Genomic DNA, 24,593 nt, shown 5'->3' with positions numbered 1-24,593 from the left:
AAGGCAGGAGACCAAGAAACATGTCGTCTATGTCGAACATTCATCAACACAGGAGTTGATCTTGATGTAGAAAAGTTTGCAGCGCATACCTTACACTAATTGTCTGTTTCTCAACATAGTTTATCAATCTCGACTTCGTCTCTGAATTGACACAGTTTAAAAGTCCTTATTTTCGTGGTTTGCTTCATAACATGATCGGGGGCAATCCCCTCGTCGGCCATCTTGGGAGAATGGACTACACTACGTGGCGTAGCCCGTAATGCAATAGTCGCCCCTCCTTAATATGTGACCTATCCACTGCCACTTCCGTCCTCCGATCACAGTGCGCACCAGTACCAGGCCTGTGCGTTGACCAGGTTTGAGATAGTGTCAGGACATCGTACTCCGATGATACGATGCAAGTATTGACGAAAGCTTGGAGCTTTTGAGTAACAGTGGAGTTCCCTTTCCATGTGCTACTCCCATATAGCAATTAAGAATCAAGTCAAGACAATTAGCAACAGAAATAGAATCTCTGAGATCTCAGACCAATTAATAAATAAAAAAAACAAGGACCTACAAGAGGAAATGTTACAAACACTCTTGAATGCCCGTCGACAGCAACTTCATACGATATTAACACATGGGTAATTACTTAGGCAGGCTACACTTCTGATTAGCCAAATTTACCAGATGGCCTAGAGCTCCCAACACAAGTTGAAGCTCCTCACCCTCTAGCCGAAATGTTTTTCCCGCCATCTAGCCTTTTGCTTATCATCACCATCCCCGAGTGTTGCTTTAAAAGCCAGAAACAACTTTCAAGGAGTTCAAACTTCGTCTGGGTTCCTTGACGTATTACCAGAAGTCAATATGTCCCTCGAAGTCAACCAACCTGTCGTAGTTGCGTTGATTTCGACCTATCGTCTGATGTTATCTTAGATCCAGAGTAACAAGATTGAGTCCCCCATGATAGCTCCACATCTTATCCATCTGGACCACTATGATGGTTGAGGACCATTGTTGGATCATTGGGATTACTGACGGACTTTCCCACGGAATAGACTAAACGTTTAGGCGTCTATAGTCGCCAAACGGTTTCCATTCACCGTTTGGTTTGGGGACCATGTGGGGTGGCGGAGACCAACAATTGTCTGAGGGTCTCTTCAAACTCTTTCCACGCAAAAGCAAGCTTCTATGATGGTAGTGGATGCACCTTAGAGAATATATGAGAGCCGGTTGTGTTAATGTTGTGCTCCGAGAGACGACGCTTGGTAACTATGCTGCAATATTTTTGAAGAAGTGATCGGACGCCTGGGTCAGCAAAGTCTTCAAAAATAATGGATAGAGGGTCGGGCGGGCAGGTGGGGATCGTCCCTGATGACATAGGGTTAGTTGTGGGATGAGGCTTCTGCATTGAAGATCCACTAACAAACCATAATGGTACTAGTCTGCGTCCAAAATGGGAGTGCTAACGTCCACTATAATGAAGCGCCACGCCAAAGTCCCAAACTCAGGACTACGTGCCTTTAGTTATAAGTGCGGATCGATGATAAATTTGCTGCTGTCAGTTTCAAAGCCTGAGGCGTTAATCGAACCTCAGCGCCTGTATCAATCAAATAATTGGGTCTGCTCAGGGGGTCGTAAACGGAAAGTCAACGTGGTGTCATGCTTGGGGTAGCTGCCGCCAAGGCTACTGACATGTTTAATTTTTTGTTGTAAAGCGAAAATTCGGTGATACCAGCATTACCCCGTACCTGTCAACGGTCCTAACCACCTACTACCCGAGGAACGGATCTCAATCTGTTTAGCGAGCTTCGTCTCAGATGGAGAGCAACAACGGTGGCGGCTAGTTTTGCTACAGTAGTTGCCAATAAAGCCATTGAATTTTGTAGTTGCACGAGTTTATCCGGCGCGCCGCTCGACACCACACCAATCATGGACCGTGAATTCAAGGGTGTTGTCGGTAGTTGCAGCCAGCACGAGTGCCTCCCTGAAGCCGCTGCAACCACAAATATTAGAGCAGAGCTGGTCCCACCGTGTTCCCAGGCAGCGGCTTCTTTTCCCTAAGTAACTGACTGGGTGTCCGATCGTTCAGTGCAAGTTCTGTCAACAAGTTATTCAGCTTGGTTGTCTCACCCACTGACAGACGTCGAAAACGAGACCAATAGATTCCTCGTCTAGCCCGACCAGTACATGGTTGAAACGAGTGGCGCACCGAGCTGGCAGAACCCTTGCGCCTCGGGGCTCTTGCGTCATAAAGGTGGCACGCTCACGTCCACGGAGGCCATGGGTTGTGCGCACCCTGTTGTGCCCTTTTGTTCAGTGGCTATCGATAGAGTAAGTAATAGTTGAGCATGTCACAATACAACCGTAGAAGCGAAAATAAAAGAACTGAAGCGAAAACTACGACAGGGGAGCACCTACCAAAACCTTGGCGCTGGTTTTTGAGCCGAGTGCACACTTTTGATTGTAGTATTTAGTATTACTGTATTCATGAAAATTTACTTAATTTTAATGGCACTTCATTTTACACCGAGAGCGACGGCCTGCCTCTGGTTTAGTTGGGGCGAGGATGACGATGGCGATAACACCTGACTTGATGGCCTTAGGGTTCTCCTCCGTGGTCCTGTCGGAACGACGATCGACTTTCTCTTTGATTTGCAATCAATGCGAGCGGTGCGACAATCCAACACTGCAGGTAGCCACTTAAGGTTGTACCAGGAGAACTGAGGACGATGACTTGAGTTCATCAGGGTACGATGCTCCTCGGGGTCACCACTGTAGTGATCACTACTTTTGAATTGAAAGAAACCAAATTTTATTAATACTGCACAACTTTTTATTGAATCGATCAGAACACGAAAAAGTCCCGCACTCGGCGACGTCTGTTTCTCAAAAGGATAGACTAGCAGTGAGATCTGGTGGCGAAGTCTCTTCGTTAGATCCGCTCATTTATGTTGATGGATACCTCCGGGTGGGTGAAAAAGACAGGGAAACTGACATTTCGTAGAATCAAAAGCGTCCAATTTCGGTAGCAGGGAAATCGAAGTTTACAGAATTTCCAGCGCAGGGCTACCGTCAGAAGCTAGCTCACTTCAAAAAGCAGGCACATGGGCCGTACATGGGCCTGCAAATGCGTAAGAACTTCATAATCAAGTGTTATTAATATCTACTAAGAAATGAGCAGCTTACCAGTGAACGAATACAGATATGTCGACCGTTCACCAGCACAGAGATTGACTTCGGTTGACCATTCACCCTGGTGTTCACCTCTGAGTCGACAATAAAATGCATGTTGAACAGCAAGTCCTCGTGTGATAGCTCATTGACCAATATCCTGGAGTCTATATTCAGACCAAGGTACTAACTTTATCGGATCCAATAATGCTCTATAACCAGGGTGTAAAAAGATGATCAATATTGGACAAGGAACAACAAGGACTAACGATTTCGTCCAGGGCAGAGGCAACTCTTCAGATGCTGCCTCACCTGCTCTCTCCTGAAAGCAGCGTGACCCAAGGACGACAAGATTGCGAATTATATTCAAGTTAAACCGCCAATAGTTTGAGTCTAAGCTAGGCTAAAGCTAGGTTATTGTTTGGGATATGAGGAATCCTAAGTCCACATCCTGGACGAAACCATTAGTCATTGCTGTTTTTTAAATGCTTGGGTGCTATGTCCCAAACGAAAGGTCCGTGGACCAAAAAACGTGGGAGTAAGTTGCTCTCCATTTGGTCCGATCCAACATCATGTGGATGTGGACTTAGGATCCCCCTTATCCCAAACAATTAGACAAGAAATTCTTACAGCAAAACGGATTTCTTCGAACTTCAACCCATCCCAGAATCCTCATTTTAGTGGGATTTAGGAAGCACGAATTAAATTTATAAAGAATTTATTGTGTAAGACGTTCGGAGAACAGATTCTCCAAGTCGAACAATTCTTACGCAAGTTGAAGCTTGGCTGAACTCTATACTCCTGTAGCACCACTACGGAAGGACAATGAGGACATCACACCTGGATACTTCCTCATCGATAAACCAACTACGGTAGGCTGGAAAGGAAGATAGAAGTAGATTATTAAACAGAAACGTACCAAGTGGCAGAGTACCGGTGTAGCCGGTGGCTACGACCAGTTTGAAAGGTCAGTGTCTATCAAAGTGTCAAAGGGAATAATACAAGGTAATATTGCTAAACCATGTCCGCTGCCTTTGGAACAAACTTGCAAGGCTTCCCAGAGATCCGACCGACCAAAAGAGGATAAAGAAATGTTTCCACCTTGTTTGATTGATCAGCAGTCAATTTATCTCTTGAAGTCAACCAAGCCGGCGCAGGTTGAATTCCAGGCTACCGTCAAATGATGTCTTGGGTTTTAGAGCCATTGTAACAACATTGAATCCTCCAAGTTTGCTCCATCTAGGTCACTACGATGGTTTCATCATGAGGATTATTGTCTTCGTAGTCTTTCAGTATTTTGTGTTCATTTCGGTGTAAAAATTTAACGGCAACTTGTACTTTCCTCACGTTAAGTAGGTGACACTCGTTTGAACAATGTAGAACAACCCCTTCCTCCAAAAATAAATTCCTTCATCTCACATGAATCACCAGGATCCCGCATAACTTCTTCCAAAAGGAAGCTGAGATCGCCTCAGTTGAGAAAATAACGACAGAAAATAAAATGTACAAAAGACGGAACCCTCACAATTATTGGCTCCCTTATATTAACTAATCAAACGCAATCAACGACACTGTCAATATCTCGGTGACATCATAACAATAAACAGCGAAACTGTCTATCAAAATTCTCCTTTTCATGAAGGCCAGGCATAAAAAAATCCAACAGTGACACAATTTTTCGCAACACATTACATGCGAGCAACCCCTTTTTTATTTGCTGCCAGGATTCGCAGCTTCCTCTCTTTGAAAATTGAAAATGTATATAATATGATCCTCCATTGTGTCACAGTGGTATCGGCTTAAAGTAGCAAGGACTCTATCAGGGCAGCTGGTACGCTATGATGAGATATTGTCCCGGAACAATGCTCACTTCATCCTTGAATGGCGAGAGTGATCTCGTGCAGAGGAGAGATCCTGATCGGCTTATTGTCTCCGTGATCATGTATCCTGGAAGAGCCTTGAGGTATTTTCATTCTTTTGAAATTCAGGGATTGCAAGAAGATGTGCGTGTAAGGTGTCCGAGGAAGGTATCGAAATGTTGGGAGAGGACTGCATTACTGCATTAGAGGTCCGTGTGAATTATTCAAGCTGGGATATATCTGTGCCGGTGTTGTTTTCTATTTTCTTCCTGCCATTGTGATGAGGAGCCGGAGATACAGTGGAATGTAATCGGTTAAAGAGGTGGAAAGATCAAAATCACATTTTGGGATTTCAACCCTTTATTGTGTTTGGGACAATGCGAGAAAATTTATGAGCGTAGTTTAATTTTCTGATATTTGATGATGGTATCGCATTCAAATTCAAATTATATCCCGTTTTAAATACCAAAAGATCCTTTCATTTTAACTAATGGGGTGCAAATATTACGTAAGTGTTTTAAAGTACTTTAGAAGAAGCCAACAGGGGCGACAGTTTTTGAGTGCTGCACTGAGAATAATTAATAACAATTTCAACGTTCACCAGGAAAGGCCCGGTTCACGGCAGTCATGTGACTAGCATACGGGCTATCGTTACCAGTTTGATGAAATGTTTTTCAGTGCCCTCCAAGGGAGAGAATCACAGGTTTCTGCAAACTGGAGCACTGCCAAAGCTATAATTGCCTTTGAAAAAGCACACGCTGTTTTACTATCCAGTGAAGTTAAGGGAGGGCCTAGATGGCCTCGAGTGACTCCCAAGAAATATTTTGCTCTAGGTTAGAAGCCTGCCTTTTATCGGAAGGTTCTAACGTTGTCAAGCTTGAATGGGAAGACTATTTAAACCCAAAGAACTTCAGACAAATTAACTTAACATCAGTTTTGCTAATATGTCTGGAAAGACTGGTTGAGCATCACATTCGCAAGAAGGCGCTAAGGTTGGTCACATCCAATGAAACCCGGTATGCTTTGCAACATGCAAAATCCTTTAAGTCTGGTCTTCATTTCGTGATCTGGATAAAGGGTGTAATTCTGAAAGGCGAGTACGGGGAGGGGGGGAGGGGTTGTCGTGGACATTGAAGGGTCTTTTTGACTTTATACCTTTCCAAGAACTTTGCAAAGCCTGGGAAGAGAATGGTATCGGTGATAGTTTAGTAAAACGCATCTGCCCTAGCTATGTGCCAGGTGTTGATCGCTACCTGAAACAACGAGAGGCTGCCCACAATGAAATGGCCTTTTTGTAAAATGCGCCATGGGCATGAGATCGTAATACTTCAATTAGAGCAACTGCCAGTTGCAGTGTCAATTTGGCTAGTGAATTCTATTGTATGAGATAGGTAGACTCAATGGCTGCCTTGTCTTTTCTTACTGAATGATCTATTCACTGGCCCTTGCCCCTTCTGATCAATATATCCATAGTTATCTGACTCGTACGCTGATCAACAACAACCCATAACACGACGCGGAAATGATCCACCTTTGGTGTTCTAACCGTCAATGCTAATTGAAAGAGAGCGACAACCAGTCAGGCTGAGGCCCTCAGTTTTGTAGCTATTTGCCTTAAGTCCAACACTGCCTGCCTCATTTTTCAAGGTAGAGTCAGAGTTGACAAATGTAGAGTCATGGACCTGATGAAAAAGCAAACAAATGTCATCAGTGTAGTCCCTTAGGACTCAGGACATTTGGGAAAAAACTGGAAGCTAACAAATTATCAAACTCTAACCGAGAATGAGACATGACCACGACTAATGGTGGTGAGAGGCACCAGTAGTAAATGGGCCTGTCGGATATCCGCTCCTACTTCCTTCAACGTCTGCTGATGTTACTAAACGCATGGACCAGAAAATACAGGCATACTTGTAGAATCACATATTAAGACCACAACAAAAACACAAACTACGCTGGGAAACTAACCCTAACGAGAAGTAATCTTTCTGCCCAAAGGCAAACGAAAGTCAATGAATGAGGGATTGTGACTGGAGAGCCTTTCCATTGCGGCACACTCCGAAAACACCCTTTAAAATTTCAAGGACTGAAGATGTCCCAAAGGCAAAACCTTCCGGTGACGAGGGAAACCATCAGAATCAAGGAAACGATCCTCTCCTTGAAACTGCCACTTGCTTGCCGCACCGTGCAGAGTGCTATTCTATGGAATGGCCAGCCATTCACTTCAGACTGGGAGAAGGAGAAGCGTTACGTGGAGGGTATCCGAAACTATTGGATCACCTTAAACCAGAACCAGGCTGGTGTGAAAATACCAGAAAAAACCTTAGGACCCTGATAACGGAAAACAAATTAACGTTGAAGTGAGTACATGCACAGCCAATTCATCCGATGAACGGTGAGTTAAGATGACTGAAATTCCGAAAACGAGGAAAATAAAGATGAAGATACTGATAGGCTTGTGTGCGTGTGTGTTTGAGGTTGAGGAGAGGCAAAGCTTCTGAGCGCTCAAACCCTAGTGGTCCATTATACTCGATCCCCCGTCTAATGGAATATGCCAGATTCGTTTATGTATCGCAGGATGTCCGTCAATGGATGTGATACTACCCGTTGTAGTTACAGCACATCAGAACCAAAAATCGGATCTCACATAGAAAATGTTCCGCAGATTCTGCTTCCTCATTACAGGATGGACAGAGAGACAGAGACAGATGGATACAGATTTTGCAGTTCGCATAACAGTGAGCCGATAAACATACTCCATAGAAGTGGCGATAGCGCACCCCCTTGAGGGCAGTCTTTCGTTGCTTCTGCTGTTGGGTAGCGATCAACATCCACTGCGTTAACATAGGGCAGATCCACTTAATTAAAGTTTCATCAATACCATGCTCTCTAGCGACATCACACAACTTTTGGAAGGGCGCACAGTCAAAAGCCCGTTCAATGTTCACGAAACCCCATCCCGTACTCGTCTTTCAGAGTTGTGTCCTTTATCTTTGAAATCAAACAGTGAAGAGCAGACTCACAGGACTTGCCACATCGGTAAGCGTGTTGGTTTCCCTTTAGTAGGTGCGACCTTAGCGCCTTCTCGCATATGTGACGCTCAACCAGTCTCTCCCGACTCATTTCAAAGAAAATTATGTTAAGTTGATTTGCCTGAAGATTTTTTGATTTGAATAGTCATCTTTCCCAAGCTTAGGTATGAAGACCACCTTAACCTTATGCCAAAAGGAAGGTACGTAGCCCAAAGCAAGACATCCACGAAAAATATTTCACAAAAGTCGCTCTAAATGTTCTATATACGCTTTTAGCATCGCTGGATTGATGTCATCCATGCCAGGTGCTTTGAAGTGTTCAAATGATATAGCAGCTCTCACCTTTTCATTGGTAACAACCGCTCTCGCCGTGTCCCAATTCCCCTTGCAACACCTTCGTGTTTAAAGGTTTGCAGAGACCGCCAATTCTCTTCCTCCCACTTCTGAGACTGGAGTTCGTGAAACTACCATCCGGTTTTCTAAGAGAGTCCAACTTGGCCGACTCATCCTTATTAAGGACTCTGCACAACCTGGAAGTCTCCCTTTCACCTTCCAGTTCCTCACAGTATGCTCTAAAAGAGTCTCGCTTTGAACGTTTTACGAGCCTGTTATATTCATAATGTGAGTTCCGGAAGTTTAACCAGCCTTTATTCTTATTGCTTTTGCAAGCACGATTTAGAAGTCATCTGGTTGTTTTCCTGAGTCTCTGCAGTCCTCGGTTTCACTATGGAGCCGTCTTACCAAGTTGGCTTCGGGAAATAGGACAAGGACAAGGCACTCCAAAAATGTGAGATTCAGAGTTTTCAGTTGATCTTCTATTGCCAAAGGAGTCCTTAGCCGCCTAGGGAGCCCAACTTTGTCGCAAAGAAGTTCATTGAACTTCATCCAATCCATTTTCCTAGGATTCCATCTTTGTATTACAGACTGTTCGCCTGCAATAGTCAAACTAAATTCTATGTAACGGTGATCTGAGAGTGAGACTTCTTCTAGCGGTTGTCAGTCTCTAATCAACTCTGAATCTCTATGATTATAGGGGCGCATCCTACGTTCGCTGTCATCAGTCTAACTGAAGTGATAAAATAATAAAGCTTTTCTCCTCTAGGATTGCATTTGCTACTGCCCCAATAAATATGCTCAGCTTTAGCGTCACAACCTATTAAGAGTCCAAGGCCACTTGATTCTCCATACACCATCCGATCCCTTAGTTCTTGCGTCGGCGGAGGACACAAAGAATCATTGGAAAAGTAAGTAAGTTTGTAGTCTTACCATTTGCCTGGTATTTTAAGTTGACCGCAACAAGGTCCTGGGAGCAAAATTTTGTCAGCATGGTTGCCTCTAACAATTTTGACTCCAGAACGCGGTCTCGAGGATCTTTCATCGAAGAAGATCCTAGTCCCCTTGACTGATCCATTACCACAGAATCTGTTAAAACGACCCCATGACTCTTGAACCAGAAATATATAAGGACAGTCCTGCAACTTTCACAGCCTTGCTGCCACTAGATAGGAAGACGCTTTGATATGCTGCAGATTAATTTGGCTCACTCTCATGTGTCTAAGCATAAGTGCAGTCTAATATGAAAACCACCGCCAACTGAAAAGTCTGCTGCGTTCAGTGCGAATCTTCCCGGTGTCCTCACCTTCCGCCCAAAGTTCTGTTTTTTGCGTACAATTTCTCCGGATATCGCCACACTTGGTGGTGTAACAACGTCCATGTCCTCGTTCCCAAGAAACTTCGCCTTCTTTTGCAGTTCCTTCAGTTGCCGTCAGCTGAGAGCCCTCCCAGGTTCGCGGTGTCCGGGCGGCACATACCGAAATTAGGCCAGTTACGTCCGCATCCCTTTCTTTCGCCTTTCCTGGTTGATGCGGAGAAGAAGGTTCTAACAAGCAAGCCTGTAGTCTTTTCCCAATTCCGGCTAAAGTTTCTTTCTGCCGACCCTTCCTCTCCGGTTATCTTGGAAAAATTACGTAACAGTGGTACCAACAGGTCAACCATAGTCAGTTTCCAGTTCCTCTCGTTATGGCAGTTGCTGCACTATCCTGTCTGACTGGTCACGCAGTAAACACCGGATGCAGGTCTTCCACTGAAGTGGAGAGCCTGTCTGCCTCAGATTTCTCCTCTTTGATTTCTTACCACTTGAAGAGTTACAAGCTGCAAGCTGTAGCTTTGTACTGATGAAGGGAGTAAGTTGCGCCCGAAATACATAAATACATAATAAAAAAAAATTGTAGTTTGGAGTAAGCTACTGGTCTATCAAATTTAGATCTCTAACCTCTTACAATCCTTTGTTTCCATCTTCATGTGTTTTTGGACACCCTTGGGGTAGTAGTAAACTACTACAGGCTCCCCCACTACGACAAGGTGGTGTCCGAGGGAGAGGGGCAGGAGGTCTACTTCTCTGTCCTTTCGGCTTCTATGGCCTCCGAGATTCCTTCGAGGTCCTTGGTAGATTTTCCACCCATGGTTTTGTCCGAAGTATCTCTTTTCAGTTTCTCCCTGTGCACATACACAGGGATGTTGCCAAATCTATATTTGATATGGAAATTTTGGCATTTGATTGCCTCCAGGGATCAGTCATCCACCCCGATCGTGAGGTATCTACCCTTGCGCTACCCTTATAATTTTGAGCAATTAAAGGGCCGATGAAATACTTAGTATTTAGCACTGCGGCTTTACACAGATAAATTAACACAGAACATGTCGATACCGCCCTTTTCCAGCCTGACAATTTAGGGACTGTAAACAGTCTAGGCTGCAATGCACTGCTTGATGCTCCTTAACTAGGACGCAAATTGGCAGTCAAAATCTGTCAGAAACCGGCTTGCAGATCATGAGAGTTCATCTTGCGATAGTCGTCAGCAGCAGTCTGACACCAGATTTGCGTCTCCTGCAATTAAGCTTTTCATAGTACAAACGTTAGGAATTGAGGAAGGTCAATTTTCTCCAGAGTCCCACTAGGTCCAAAATGTCTAAGTTATATCGCCGGAATTCTCGCTCGTGTTGGAGTAAGCGAGTATTCTAACAGCTCCCGGTACCCTTACTGCGGAGTACATTTTCTACAAGTCAATCATAAGTCCTTTGCGACAGCCAAAGATTGTAATTTTAAAATCAGCCTCCACTCGAGGTGTTGTTGACGTTGGGGTAGCAATAGGATTTCGAGGTTTCTAGGGTGCTAGCCCAAATATGTCTGTTCATTTTACGACCAGTTCAAAGGGTGTTTATTGGATACTACATGATAGAACTCTTGAACCGGCCATGATCGGAGTACAGCGACGAAGCTATCAAGGATTCCCAAGAACTGGCTTCTAACTTGAATGCAGTTTAGCCGTCAGTTCACAAATGGAAGCATCAGAAGGCTTCAAGGGTTTGCTAAAGATGCTTGCGCGATGTTCGTGAAAGAGTAGTGTAAAAACTTTAAGCCACTTAAGGAGAGCTCCGTCGATACCTTTACCCGTAAAATTATAAACCGAATGCTGTACAGCGCCGATATCAGCACGATGCGAAGTTGGCGTCCTCGTGGGAAAATTTTCCTTAATCAACGCCTCTCCCAGACGACGATACAAGTTTAACATGCCCAAGAACCCTCGCAGATCCTTTACTGTGGCTGGTACGAGAACTCTCTTTATCGCTTCAACCTTGTCTGGGTAAGGTTGGATACTGTCAGAGCTTATCAAGTGGCCGAGAAATTTTACCTGCCTCTGGAGGAATCTGCATTTTGCAACGTTTAGGACAAGCTCGGCCTCAGGAAGACGTTGAAAAATGCATTCGAGATGTTCCAAGTGCTGAGATTTTGAAGAGAAAGCGACCAAAACATCATCCATGTAGACGAAACAAAAGTTCAAGTTTCGTAAGATATAGTGGATGAACCTCTGGAAAGTCTGCACAAGCCGAAAGTCATCCTGGTGAACTCGAAGAGTCCGAAAGGTGTTCAGATAGCCGTCTTCAGAATGTCCCCGGGAGCGACAGGATTTTAGTGAAACGGCTTGGTTAGATCCAAGGTCGTAAAAACACGGCAGTTCATTAGCGAGTGCGCAAAATCATGGACGAGTGGAGTATCGGTCTGGAACTGTCTCAGCATTCAGACGTCTATAATCTCCCCATGGTCGCCATTCACCGTTTGGCTTAGGGACCAAATGAAGTGGAGAGGACCAACAGCTATTGGATGGTCTGCAGATACCCTGTTTCATTAAGTCTTCAAACTCTCTCTTCGCAAGAGCAAGGTTCTGGGGTGAAAGCGGGCGCATTTTTGAGAGGATAGGAGAGCTGGTAATGTTGAAGTGGTGCTGTACGTCGTGCTTAACCGGCTGGGAGAAACTACTTTCCGTAGTAATGTTATGATACTCTCTGAGGAGTGTTCGAATGCGGTGGTCAGCAACATCCTCGAAAATTATCAAAAGAGGGTCAACTTGGTAGGTAGAAATTTGCCCTGGCGTCTATAATGACGTCGCAGGGTCTATCAAAGCCGTGGTCTGCAAGTCCACCAACAGTGACATAAAAAGTCTGTGTCTAATATGGGGATGCTAATGCCTACGAACGAAACGAAACGCCACGAAAACGTTCGTCGCAAGCTGAGACTCACGTCGACCTGCCTATAGCCTTTGCTGGGGATAGGAGAAGAGTTCAGGACCGCCAGTCGTAAGTTTTGCGGGATTCGGATGTTCGGACAGGGTACAGGGAGCACTGACACCCCTGCGCCTGTGTCGACCAGGAAGCAAAGTCTGCTTAAGGGGGTTCAAGATTGTAAGGCAACGTAATATTGCGCTTCGGGTAGGAGTCGCCGAGGAACCCACCGAGCCTTGTTTCTTGTTGCGCTAAACATGTATTCGATGGTTCATTTAATTGCTTGAGTTCCGTATTTCCAATGGTACTAGCAAACCGTCGAGGCCAGGGAGAGTCCTAGCGTGCGGCAACCCGAACACCCTTTCGGGAGGCAGACCTCGACCAGGATTGCGAGGAAGATCTACCTCCCGAACGCAAAGTACCAACCGTCGCGGCTAGTTTTGTGTATTGTCATCATGGACTTGAGCTCCTCAACTTTCTGAGTTGTGTCTCGGGAAACTTCCACGATCACGGAGCGCGCATACACCTCGTGTACCTTCTCAGTCGTGACGGACAACACCTCCAGCGATCCTGAGTCCGCGCAGGCCAAGAAGGCGCGGGTGTTCTCCCTGAGTCGCGACGATCAGAGAGGCTTCAACAGCTTAGAACCAACCTTATCCCCACCCAACTGCCTCATTTCACGAAGCAATTGGCGGGGGGTACGGCCGCCTAACAGCAGTTCATTGAGCACGTGATTTAGCGCAAAATCCGGGTGTCAGGAGTTCCTTGTTAAGGCAGGCTTAGACCGGATACCGGTTGTTGCGCCGTTGATGATAATGATAATTCCCCTTATATGGGCTAATCTCTGCTGCTCTCCGCTTTCTCGGCTGCGGTAAAGATGGCTTAGGTCTATCCTGAGCCTTCTTAAGGGCTTCTTCTGGTTTCAGGCCTTCGTTCAGACAACGCAGGTATCGTTTAGAACCTGCGGAATTGAGGCATGTCCCCCTTCCTGATGTTGGATGTACTGATTTCAGATGTACTTTTGCTGGTCCCGGCTTTTTGGCAGTGGCCTTTTTTGTTTGGAATCCTTGCAGTAGGTCAATGTTGATGTTAGCTCCACTGCTTAACTCACCAACTTCCCCTTTTCCTTTGCCGAGTTTGCGAGTTAAGAGGTCCGCGTGGCATAGCCCCCCGTAGCTGGGTAAGGCCAAACTTACTCACTGAGGCGACCAGGTATCAGTAAGGCTCCGCTCGAATACAGTCAGTTACGCTCGACTTCAAACTATCTAATGGGGACGTTTCTGGATTGAAAAAGGTTTTTTTCGACCCCCCAGCCTAGGTCCGTAGCGTTTTGTTAATAGTAGGGGGGAGGCTTCCTCTTTTTTCCAAATATCTTCCCTATTCTGCCCCCTCACGTGGTACGGTTGAGAATTCAAACCTGATCAACTACTTCGGGGGCACATAACCTTTCAAAGAAGGGCAACCGCCGTGAGTTTTCATCACCTTTGGCTTCCTCTCTCCCTTCATAAACTCTTCACCCGCTCCGGGGGATGGGATGGGAAAATTCAACGTTTACGTTGGCCTTTAGTTAGCTTTCCACATGCACCCTTGCCAGAACTGAGCATAGTTTTCTAGTTAGCCCACTCTCTCTGTCGTCCCGAATGCAAAGTCCTTTCACACGGAATAAACCCAAATTCACCACTTTGGATTCCATCGTTCCCACCGAAAACCCCGAGAAAAATTAAAATATTCGATCCTGGTCCGTTATTATTTCTGCAACGCGAAATGCATGACAAACCAATGCCACAAAAACAATTTGCGCTGAACCAATCAAAACCTCACGTTCACGCTCAATTGCAAAAATCCAAACTCTGCAAACAACTCGACGCGTTGCCCATTAATTGCCAATTCGCGATTCCACCGCGAACACTCAATTCCCAGAAATCCGGCGTGCGAAGATCGCATTCCGCTGATAAGAAATCCGCTCACGCCCCCAATCGCCTTTATCGGATCTGCATCGCTCGCCGGCCGACGTCTCTTCACCAACGACGTGTTTCTCCAACGCCGTCGTCTCTCTGTTCTCTGGCAACTTGTTCGTTCTCTGCACGCAACATTTCCAGCCTTCCAGGCGACCTTGCCGCCGACCACGTTCGCTTCCCCTGATGGCGGCTGTGTTTACGTTTTTTCCGCTTCCCGTGCTGCTGGGCACATGCTGCGCGATGTTGCTCGCTCCGGCGCCCAACGTGGTATGCTGCCAGCGGTCTGGTCCCGTCAACAACCGCAGCGTGGCCTCAGTTGCGATACGTCTGCCGAAGGATTCGAATGTTCGTGGGGAGTTACTGCGATTCGCATCTCGAATCTCGCGAAATTCCATGCGACACGAATGAATGAATGAACCGGGGTCGCCCAAGGAGTTGAATGGACGTGGGAACCCGTGCGAGAGTGGGTGTTCTGAGATCGCCGCGGGCTGATAAGGACGGAATCCGAGTCAATTGAGACGTTGCTGGGAGGCTGCACTGCGTCCGCGAAATTCAATCCGAGTCGTTGCAATCTGTCGAGTGCGTCCATGGCCCAGGGCTGGCCGGAGTGGTGACCCGCGGCGGCGGTGGTGGTGATAATCAGCCGCGGAATTTCGCGCGAAGAAGTGCAAGAAGTGGTAAACGATCGACCTTGCGGGTCAAGTGCAGCGCAGAGTGCCGAGTGCAGTGATAAGGCCGGGGATGTTGGCTGCGTGCTGGGCGGCGGATTTAGTGCGTTGAACTGTGGAACGTCTTCGGGCCTTGGGTTTGTTTACGCGGTCGCGCGCGTGGTCCCGAGTCACGGATTACTCGTGAGTGACAACTGCTTCTGTGGATAGTCGGGCGAGTAACGGAGGAGCTGCATCGCCTGGGGATTAGCGGCTGAGGCTGATTTCGAGCCCGACCCGGCAACAGTTGGGGAATGTAAGTCTGACGGATTAAGCCCCATTTAAGTAGCTGCTTCCGGTTCTTGGGACCAACTCCGCGGCTGTGTGGCCAAGGATTAGGCCGGGATAACCGCGTGTGTGCGTAGGATTACAGGTGTCTGTTCGGCGGTTCGATGGGCGATAAAAACTGTGATTGTTCAGCGTAACCACGGAGCTCTTCGTTTATTTTAAGATAAGAAATGATAATCAGAGCTCGATGATTTGAGGATTATGAGGAAAGTTCGGAATTAAAGATAATCATCCTTAGCTCCAAGGAAATGCTTTCTGCAAATAAAATATCAGCGTCAAAAGCCTTTTACATTAGAGCCAATACCACTTGGTTTGCGTAGGACTCGTGTGAGCCACACACGAAAGGACTTATCCAATGACATGTCAAGGATTCTGTGGGCGCTCTAGGGGTTATTTTTGGACTGACAAATAGTGTGAATGAATAAATAATAAATTGGCTTTGAAAACCTAATTATGGCCGTAGAAGCTTGATGAGTTGCTTCTGCCCTGGACGAAATCATTAGTCAATATTTTTGTCGAAAATCTGGCAGATTTTGCCGAAAAGGAAGGCCAAAAAGAAGAGTATCTCTTGGTTTTTAGGCGAATTGAGGAGATTCGAACTTTTGATACTGAAAAGGTGGTTATCCTTCCACGAAAATCGAACAGTCCCATGGAGGCTTGTCTTCAGTAACAGTCCTTAAAATTAGTGAATAGCTTATTACGCTTGATGAAGTCGTCCTTGTGAGCTTATATTTTGTTCCAGTTTCCACTTGGTGTCAGAGTGAACCCTACACTCTTGAGACGGTTCTCCGTAAAATTAAAATATTGTCCAAGAATGCCTAAAACCTTACGTTCAGTGTTAGCTGCTTCTAGAACTGAGGGCTTGTCTACCACGTCCACAGCTTTTCGTGATTGTACAATTTTCGTACCTGAAGAACGTATGTTTCGCGTCTTTTTCTAGGCGGCTAGTGATTTGTCCAAAACAACCTCATCAACGAACGTCTCAGATTGAGAATTTACCGTAGTACACTTCGCCCTGTCGCGTTATATGGTTCTGAGTGTTAGCTGACTATAAAAGACAATGAACCGCGACTCGCGGTAATGGGGATGAAGATGTTATGTTATGTAACAGCTACCAGCTATTCGCGATCGATATCGGGTTGAACCGATTGTGGAAAAATTGCGCGAGAGGCGATGGTATGGTGCACTGACGAGAATTCCCTTGCCGAGATTGGTCTGAACATCGAAATCTATAGGAAACGACCAAAAAGTCGACCGAAGAAATGGTGGATTGATATGCTGGATGATGTTTTGAAACACTCACGATTGCATCCAGATCAAGCCTTTGACAGAGCAAAATTGCGCCGATCGAGACGTGCCGATCCCACTTGTTAACGGGAGAAAGGTTACAGAAGAAGAAACTCAGAAGATGCTTCCTACGATTGTCATGCCTACTCTGTGCTAGGCACTGTGTCTCCTTAATGTATCCTTTAGTGTTTGATATGCCACGCCAACTCCTTCTGGTACTGGGTTCGCGTTTGCTGGCAGGTAATCTATATAATGATTTGTTCATGCTTACAGTCAGTGCCTTAGGAAATTTGGTTTTTGCTTGTTCGAAACACTGATTCATAAGCGTTTATTTTGAGTTTGAGATCTATAAGGTCACTGGGATGAAAAAATAAGCCTGGCACAGTCGGAAAGTTAATCTACTTTGTTTAATTTTCCGTTCCAAACTCCCAAAAAACTCGCCGCCTTGGGAAATCTTCCATTTCCTTTCATATAGAAAAGACTTCATCACAGAAACTTGACGGACCGGAATAACTGAAACGAAATTTTCTCTCTTTTTTCTCCACAAACCTGTCGGTTTGGGCTAGCACTAAATTTTTTAAAAACGGATGACTTGTGGTCTTCATTGATGATTTGCCTCTGCCCTCGAAAAAACTGCAATTCGTCTGATTTTCTAAAAAAATTGGGTGATAGCTCAAAGGGAGGGGGACCTGAAGGTTCTGTGCAGGCATAATTCCGCGATTCTCTTTGGGCACGGATTGTTTTGACGACCACAATCTGAACCCAGCCGTGATTAGTACAGTGGTAGTGGCTTATACCGAGTGCTCAGCATTCATACCAGTGAACGAGAGACCTTTTGAACATCTTTGCGGCCACTAAGGAGCACGACACCCGAGTTGTATTGCACAATTTCGCAAAGGGCCAACAGGTAATAACTGAGCCGAGAACACATTTTCCAAAAGTTCTCTTGCAACATATGTTCTCACGGGCTTCGTGACAAGAGCCAGTTTTGATGAGTCTGATCGCCTTTTTCGAGGACGGGGGTGTATACTCAAAACCATATTTCCCCAAAACATTGATACTCACATCCTGATGGTTTTACATGACTACCCGTTGTTTAAACTTAACCCCACCATCTTCTTAAGACGCAGATCAATTCTGTGACCACAATATGACCCCCTCCCCCCATTTCGATGTAACAAAGACAACGGTACCCGTCCAAAACTGAGTTGTTGGCTCAGCATTCATACTGGATGCAACACCTACTTAAATGTCTACGGAGTAGACGGAGTAAACGTGCCCGGGTTTAAGGCCCAAAGGTCTGTTGTCCGCTTGGATGTAAAAGCAACCCCCATGAAACTCCCACCAGGGGGTTAACCATCCATAACCGCGCTGAAAATACATGCCCCAGGAATTCTCCTCAGATATGTAAATTCAGAAGGCTATCCGGATTCCATGGAATGAATATACCCCTGGCGAGATTTCGTGGCCGAAGTCACTTCAGATGATTCCTCCTGCAGCATTTGCCTGCTGCATCATGTACAGCAAATCAAACTGAGTACAGCACTTCCAGATACTGTCATATAGAGGTTTTCCTCGGCTACTTGGTTTGGCCGACAGAGTTGTTGCCCCGTCACCTCAGAATATCTGCCGCTAGCACAGATCATATGTACCATTGGAGTCCCGAGATTCAGTTGCAGATTACTTATGACCGGAGTATTTCACTCTACACTATCATACTTAGCGCCGTTTTGAGAGGAAGCACTAGTGTGTGAGACCAATCGGAGGAGGTAGACATACCTTGTGCTTAGCGGTCCTAAGGGTGTGCAGTGACTTCTCGACAATCTCAAGTAAGAAAACGTATATTCTTCTTCTGTTTCTTCAGTCTTTGCCCCGTTCACAAGCGGGGTCGGTTTTATGACTCCATCCGATCATCATGTTTGTAACGACAATGTATGCATTTTTTTGGTCGGCCTGTCGTGGGACCTGTCACCAAGAGAGATCAGGTAGGATTTAGCAGAGTGGAATAACTCCAACTGTACTCTATTTATCTCTTTCCCTGATCTCAGCATTTTAATTTTGTTTTACTGAGGATAGTACAAAGTACGTTGCCTCAAACCCTCCTCCTTTACCTGGGCTTGACATTCTGGCAAGTGAGGCACGCTGTCTGTACGAGAAAAGGAGAACGAATCTACCTGGAAATAATACTGAAAGCAAGGCGAAAGCCACTGGGCAAGTGACAGCAACAGTGGAGTGACTCACATCCTGTGTTTAGCCATGAATTTAACGACGAGAGAGAGAGACCAACTATCTCCTTACCCAGTTCATGTCAGGGCATAGTCTTCACAAGAAGTATATGTATCAAGCAGAAGGACCCTGGAAGACTCTCTGAAAATCAGCACAATCCCACAAAACATAGTTCGAAGATATACTGGAGTCGGAGGTAAGCTAGTGTGCGGTGAATTCCGTAATCCAAAGTAACTTGTGAATACGGAGTACGCAAAAAAGCGCAATGAGGGGAAGGTTTAGTTTCTAAGGTAAGGAAGGAAAGAATATGAGGGTGGTTTTAGTGAATGAGAGTTCCACAAAACGAAAAAAAAAAAAATAAGAAAACAGACAAACAAACATTGAACCGATTTTATTAAAGTTTTGTTTTACACTATGCTTAAGACCGTTATCAGAGGGGAGGACATTATCTTTTAGGTGTTAACATTCGGAATTATCCGTCCATCGGTGGAACCAAAGATTACGCCTGAACATAGAGGTCTTGGAGTAATGAAGGGAATGGAATTAAACAAGAAAAAATCTCCATGAAGCTTGTTCCATCGGTGCGATGGCCGGGACAATTGAGCGCCAATCTCTCAATTCTCATGCCACAGGTGCGAATTATAGTTGCGGTCATGGATGTTTGTGTTTGCTTTGGTATTTGTCCCGCCGTTGATGGCTTACGATCTGTGCAGAATCAAGGATGATTATAATGAAACTGATGAGCAGGCTCCTAAAAATTATATGGGGAGAGAATGAGGCTTTGTGAGCTGGGGATAGCTTCAGGAGCTCGAAGAGGCTTATGAATGAACTTAAATTTATTCAAACTATTCTTGTTTGAGGAGTGAGGGAGTCCTCACTTTCTTCTATATTTGTGGTCCACAGACCCCTTTTTTGGGCCCGTCCTTCAATGGCGCGACAGGCTAAACCGCCCTTGGTCTCCTGGCTTCCTTCAGTCATCTCGATCCTTCCATCGTCTCCTCCAGTTGGAAAATTTCAGCAGCTTTTTACTGGCCGCATTCACTGAATCCACCCACCGTTTGCGTGGCTTTCCTACTGGGCAACGTCCTTCGGGTGTGCCTTTGAATACTCCGTTAAGTATTCATTGGTCGTCCATCTGTTCTACGTGACCGTCCCACTGCAATTTTCGTAGCTTTAGCACCGCCTATGCTATTGGTTCAACTCATGGTTGCGTCTAATTCGCCAGTCAGCTCCATTTTTTATCGGTCCAAGTATTTGACGTAGAGCTTTACGTTTGAATATGCCGATGGACTTCACAGCCGTACAGAAGGAAAAGCTGTATTATGGTCTTGTAAATTGGGAACTTATTTTTTCTATACACAATTTTACTTTTCACTATCCGTAGAATTGATTCGTATGGTCGATGAATTTCGTCCTTTTCATGACGCATCTTTCGCTATGTTTACTCCTAGGTACACAATAGCCCATTGTCTGGTTTTATTGTATTGGCGCCTGTCTTCTTGGTTGAGTCATGAATTTTGTTTCCGTTTCATAAATTATTAGGCTGACTTCTTGTGCGACTTTTGAGCTAAATTCCCTATCAGAGAACGGAATGGGGATGAACTATTCAGGCCAAAAAGGCGCAGCTTAAGCCTCCTACCTTAGTCAAAATTTTCCAAAAACCATTGCTTCTTCATCTTAACGATTTGAACGAAGTGAGTAATGTAAAAGTTGCCCACCAACGGACGAGGAGAACTGTTACTCAAGACACAGGTACTGGATGACACTCCTGGGGTGTTCAGATAGGAATTCGTTTCAGCTTAGAGTCGCAAAGGGCCTTACATCCAGAGACTCCTTGAAAGGCAATCATAGAACCAACTTAAGATCTCCGGATGACTCTAAAATAACAAACTTTCAGAGGTATGCCAAAAATTAAGGAACGTAGACTCTCTTCTGATAGGTAGAATAGGAAAGAGGCCAAGAAACTTTTCCTTCATAAGAAAAAAAATTTCTATATTTACTGGTCTCATGTTAGGCCTTAATTGTTATGAGTTCTGAGCTGACAGCCGGCTTGGAAAACCATCCGGATTGTCTGAGGCTAACTACAAGGGTAAACCTCTTCCAAAATTTTTAATTGCCTTAAGGTCATGGTGCTCCTGGACAAAAATATTAAAAAAAAACCCTTCCATCTTCTCGCACCGGATGATGCAAGCTCATGCCAACGAGAAACTCCAGTTTGGTGACATTTTGGAGCTGGCGAACCTGATTGTCGAATTTCGGGTTGTATTTACGTTTTGGCACAGTTATCCACTCGTGGTTTGCCATAAGGAATCTGGCCACTCTGGTAATCCTCCAACTTAGCAGCCATTACAGATTTTGATCAGTCCTTGATAATATATCAGAAATTGTCATTATAATTGGCTGAAAGTTTGTAGCCTTTCTGGACTTCGTGGTGTCCTTTTCCTCTGCCAAAAATTACGCCTCGAACTTAGGAGTACTGCAGTAAAGAGTACATCTCAATGAAATGTCACCACCGATGCGATGTCATGGTATTTTTGGCCTGACGAATCCAACTGCTGCAATTCTTGAATGGCCTAATTTCCACACGCCCATATTGCTACCTTGTCAGTTACATCTGCAGTCCAGGCACCGCTCTTACCATTGCGATAAGGCTCGCTGGTTACGGCGGCTTCGATTCCCTTCTCATAGATGGTCTGCGAGAAAAGGGTGAAGTTAATTTGTGTCAACTTCATTCGTTTACTGCATACAAAGCTCTCCTAAACACTGGGAATCGGCTGCTGCCTGCATCGTCAACGCCGTTTTCGTGCCTCCGTATGCGTTCCTCAGGCCTTTGATTGCGGTCCGAACTGCTTTTCTAAGGCATCGCGGGAATTCTTCTTGGTGATAATTTCATCAATGTGCTTATATTGTATAACAATCTCCTGCTTTGTGGCCCATACTTGTGCTTTTTCTCCCGAAGACTTCTCCACTTTGCCGTTTTTCCCGGAGATGTCCTAAGCCCCAGCATCAAATCTCCTTTTTGGAACTGTCTGATTCGGCTTACGTTTTCTCTAAGCTCCATCAGCTCAGGATCGGATTTCCTGAGGACATAAGTCATATCGCCTTTTTTGTTCGGTTCGTAATCTTCTTTTATGTCCCGCATTTGTCTTTCCGTCAACCTTAGTCTTTGCTTCCTTGGTTCCTTTTTGGGGCTTTACTTCCTTTGGTTCGATTGGAGCCGGCATCGCAGTTTTCACGATTTTGGTAACTTTGTTTGCCTTCCCCTTTGTCGGTGAGCGACCCTTTTATCTTTTTCGCGTCCTTCGAGGATCCGAAAGAATCGTTCGCGCCCTCTCTACTCCTATGTTCAAACATACCGCCCTTTAAATTTTGAGCGGGGTCACTTGTGTTGCCTATGTGACGCTTGATTTCTTCAAGGCATTTTTTTCGTCCTTGACACTATTGTACAGTACACGGATGGCTGAGATCATGTTTTGATGGCCTGGTGCACATTGTGTTTGTCCTTTATGAATTCGGACAAGTCTATTATTTTTCCTCCTAATAGGACAAACGATGATTCGTCCATATTCTGACACTGCTCCTTTGCTTGGTTTTTCCACTGGGCACTTCCGTATTTCTTAGCCTTCCAGGAGCTTCCCTGATTTTCCTCCTGCACCAACGTTGATTTCGGAGGAGATCGCAGAACCTTCGAGCTTCTTCCAAATGGATCAAATAGTAAGTCCTGCAGGTGTAGTCATCCCACTATGGGCTAATGAATGATCAGTTTGTGGAGCATCTTTCCGCGTATTTTGAACAGGCGTTCTCGGGAGTGATGTACTCCTTTTAAATGCCTCCTTTTTCAGGGTACTTATAGTATTCGATGTAACGGTAGTAAGTAATTCACCATCGAGGCGCTGCAGTTGAGTGATATCGACGGCCGGAAACCTGGTTGCCCACTCTCAACAGCCGTTACTTGGTTTCCGAGTCCCTATATATCATAGTAACTTTCTATTTTCTTCTTCCATATTGGTTTCTTGTTCTGGGTGTCCTTCCCATAGCCATTTTTGTCCGCGGGTGGGTGTTTTTCCCCTACCTATCCGACTTGCGCATAAACATGCCCATCCACGCGCACCTCCAAATGCGTACATGTGCATATCCCTACGCATCCACGGAGCATTCCCTTATCCTCACGAAGGGACGCGCCTGATGGGAGATCTGGTTACTGCGTACAGGTCTGCCTAGCTGTCTGTCTATCTGTCTGTCACACGCACTTTTCTCAGAAACAGCTACACTAATTGACATGAAATTTGGTGAAAAGATGGGAACTATAAACGACCAGTCATGCAGTGAGTAACATCGTTCTACGTTGAGATTGGGGGGGGGGGGTCGTCATACATGCAAAAGGGGGGTGTAAAAGTTTTTTTCACCGAATATGGTCATGCTGGATATCAAATCAAAGGTCTTGATTAGTACTTTTCGATGCTGGTTTTAGTTTTGAAATTTGTTGGAAAGATGTGTGTCTGTTAGTCTTTTCATCAGTTGTCATTTTTTCTTTTAATTTTTTTTATACACAAAGCAAAAACTCACCCAGTTTTCCCTTTTCAGGGCTATCATTGCCACACTTGCCACTACTACAACCAGCCTGGTTAGCACTCTCCTCTGGGACATTTCTTCCACCACCGTTGTCACTGTCTCTCGTACCGTCAGCTTGATGGGTTTCTGTGTCCTCCATGTGGACAGATTCGCTGCCGAAAACTTGTTCGCCCTCAAGGCAGCCCGGCTCCTCCATTGCCGCAGAAGTATTTGAAGAAAGCCTCACTTTTTTCCTGGCTACCTTTGGAGACGGCGGGCGGGATTTTTCTTTATCAATAATGAAATTTGATTTTTAAGATCTTCGAGTGTCTTCGCCAGCTCGCCATTTCCTCTTTCAAGCTTGGCTGTCCTTACTTTGGTTCTTTTGAGGTCTGGATCCTCCTCGTTACGGACTATACGAATGCTTCGAGTGCCCCTAGGCCTTATGGTCGGGGGGGCCGGCCTAGCCCGCCACCCGTCCGCAACTTGATCATTCCCGTCAACAACACACAGGTCAAAAAAACGGTTTTTTGCTCTTTACGTAAACCACGGCACTTTACTCCAGATAATTTGGTGCTGACTCCACTTCATAAATGAAATGTTCACTTCCTTTTTTTGCGAATGTCGAGTGCAAAATCATCCCCAACAATCACAGAAACATACAACTGAAAAAGCGAAATCATTCCTTCTCCTCGTCCATCTTAGCTAGGGTCAATCAAGTCCCCAGACTTGACTGACACACGCCAACAAGTTCGTCCTTGCACTTCATTTATCTGTGTCCGCCGCAACTTTCCCTTTCACTATGACGATTTGTCGTCAATTAGACTTTTTAATTGCGAAACAATTACCCCAACAAACAGCCAGGGAATGACCGCCTTGGCCGGCCGGACTGATTGAAGATAATTGGCCTCCGACAGCGGAGGAGGGCAATTAACTTTCGAAAAGGCTAAACGCACCACGGCCAAGTCT

At 45.4% G+C, this 24,593-nt stretch overlaps 1 protein-coding gene across 2 annotated transcripts in view; it reads left to right on the top strand.

The window, feature by feature from the left end:
• The first annotated feature begins 14,901 nt into the window (after nt 1-14,901).
• LOC119661125 (netrin receptor unc-5) overlaps nt 14,902-24,593 on the top strand; it is a 219,442-nt gene continuing 209,750 nt past the window's right edge. For both annotated transcript variants that reach the window (XM_038070323.1, XM_038070322.1), the window contains exon 1: nt 14,902-15,528. The gene's annotated coding sequence lies outside the window, so the exon portion shown is untranslated. The remainder of the gene's footprint in view (nt 15,529-24,593) is intronic.

Source organism: Hermetia illucens, chromosome 1 (assembly GCF_905115235.1).
Source record: "Hermetia illucens chromosome 1, iHerIll2.2.curated.20191125, whole genome shotgun sequence".
In the NCBI taxonomy this organism is placed as follows: Eukaryota; Metazoa; Arthropoda; class Insecta; order Diptera; family Stratiomyidae; genus Hermetia; species Hermetia illucens.
The sequence above is the reverse complement of the archived record's forward strand: the minus strand, read 5'-3'. Positions and strand labels throughout refer to the sequence as shown.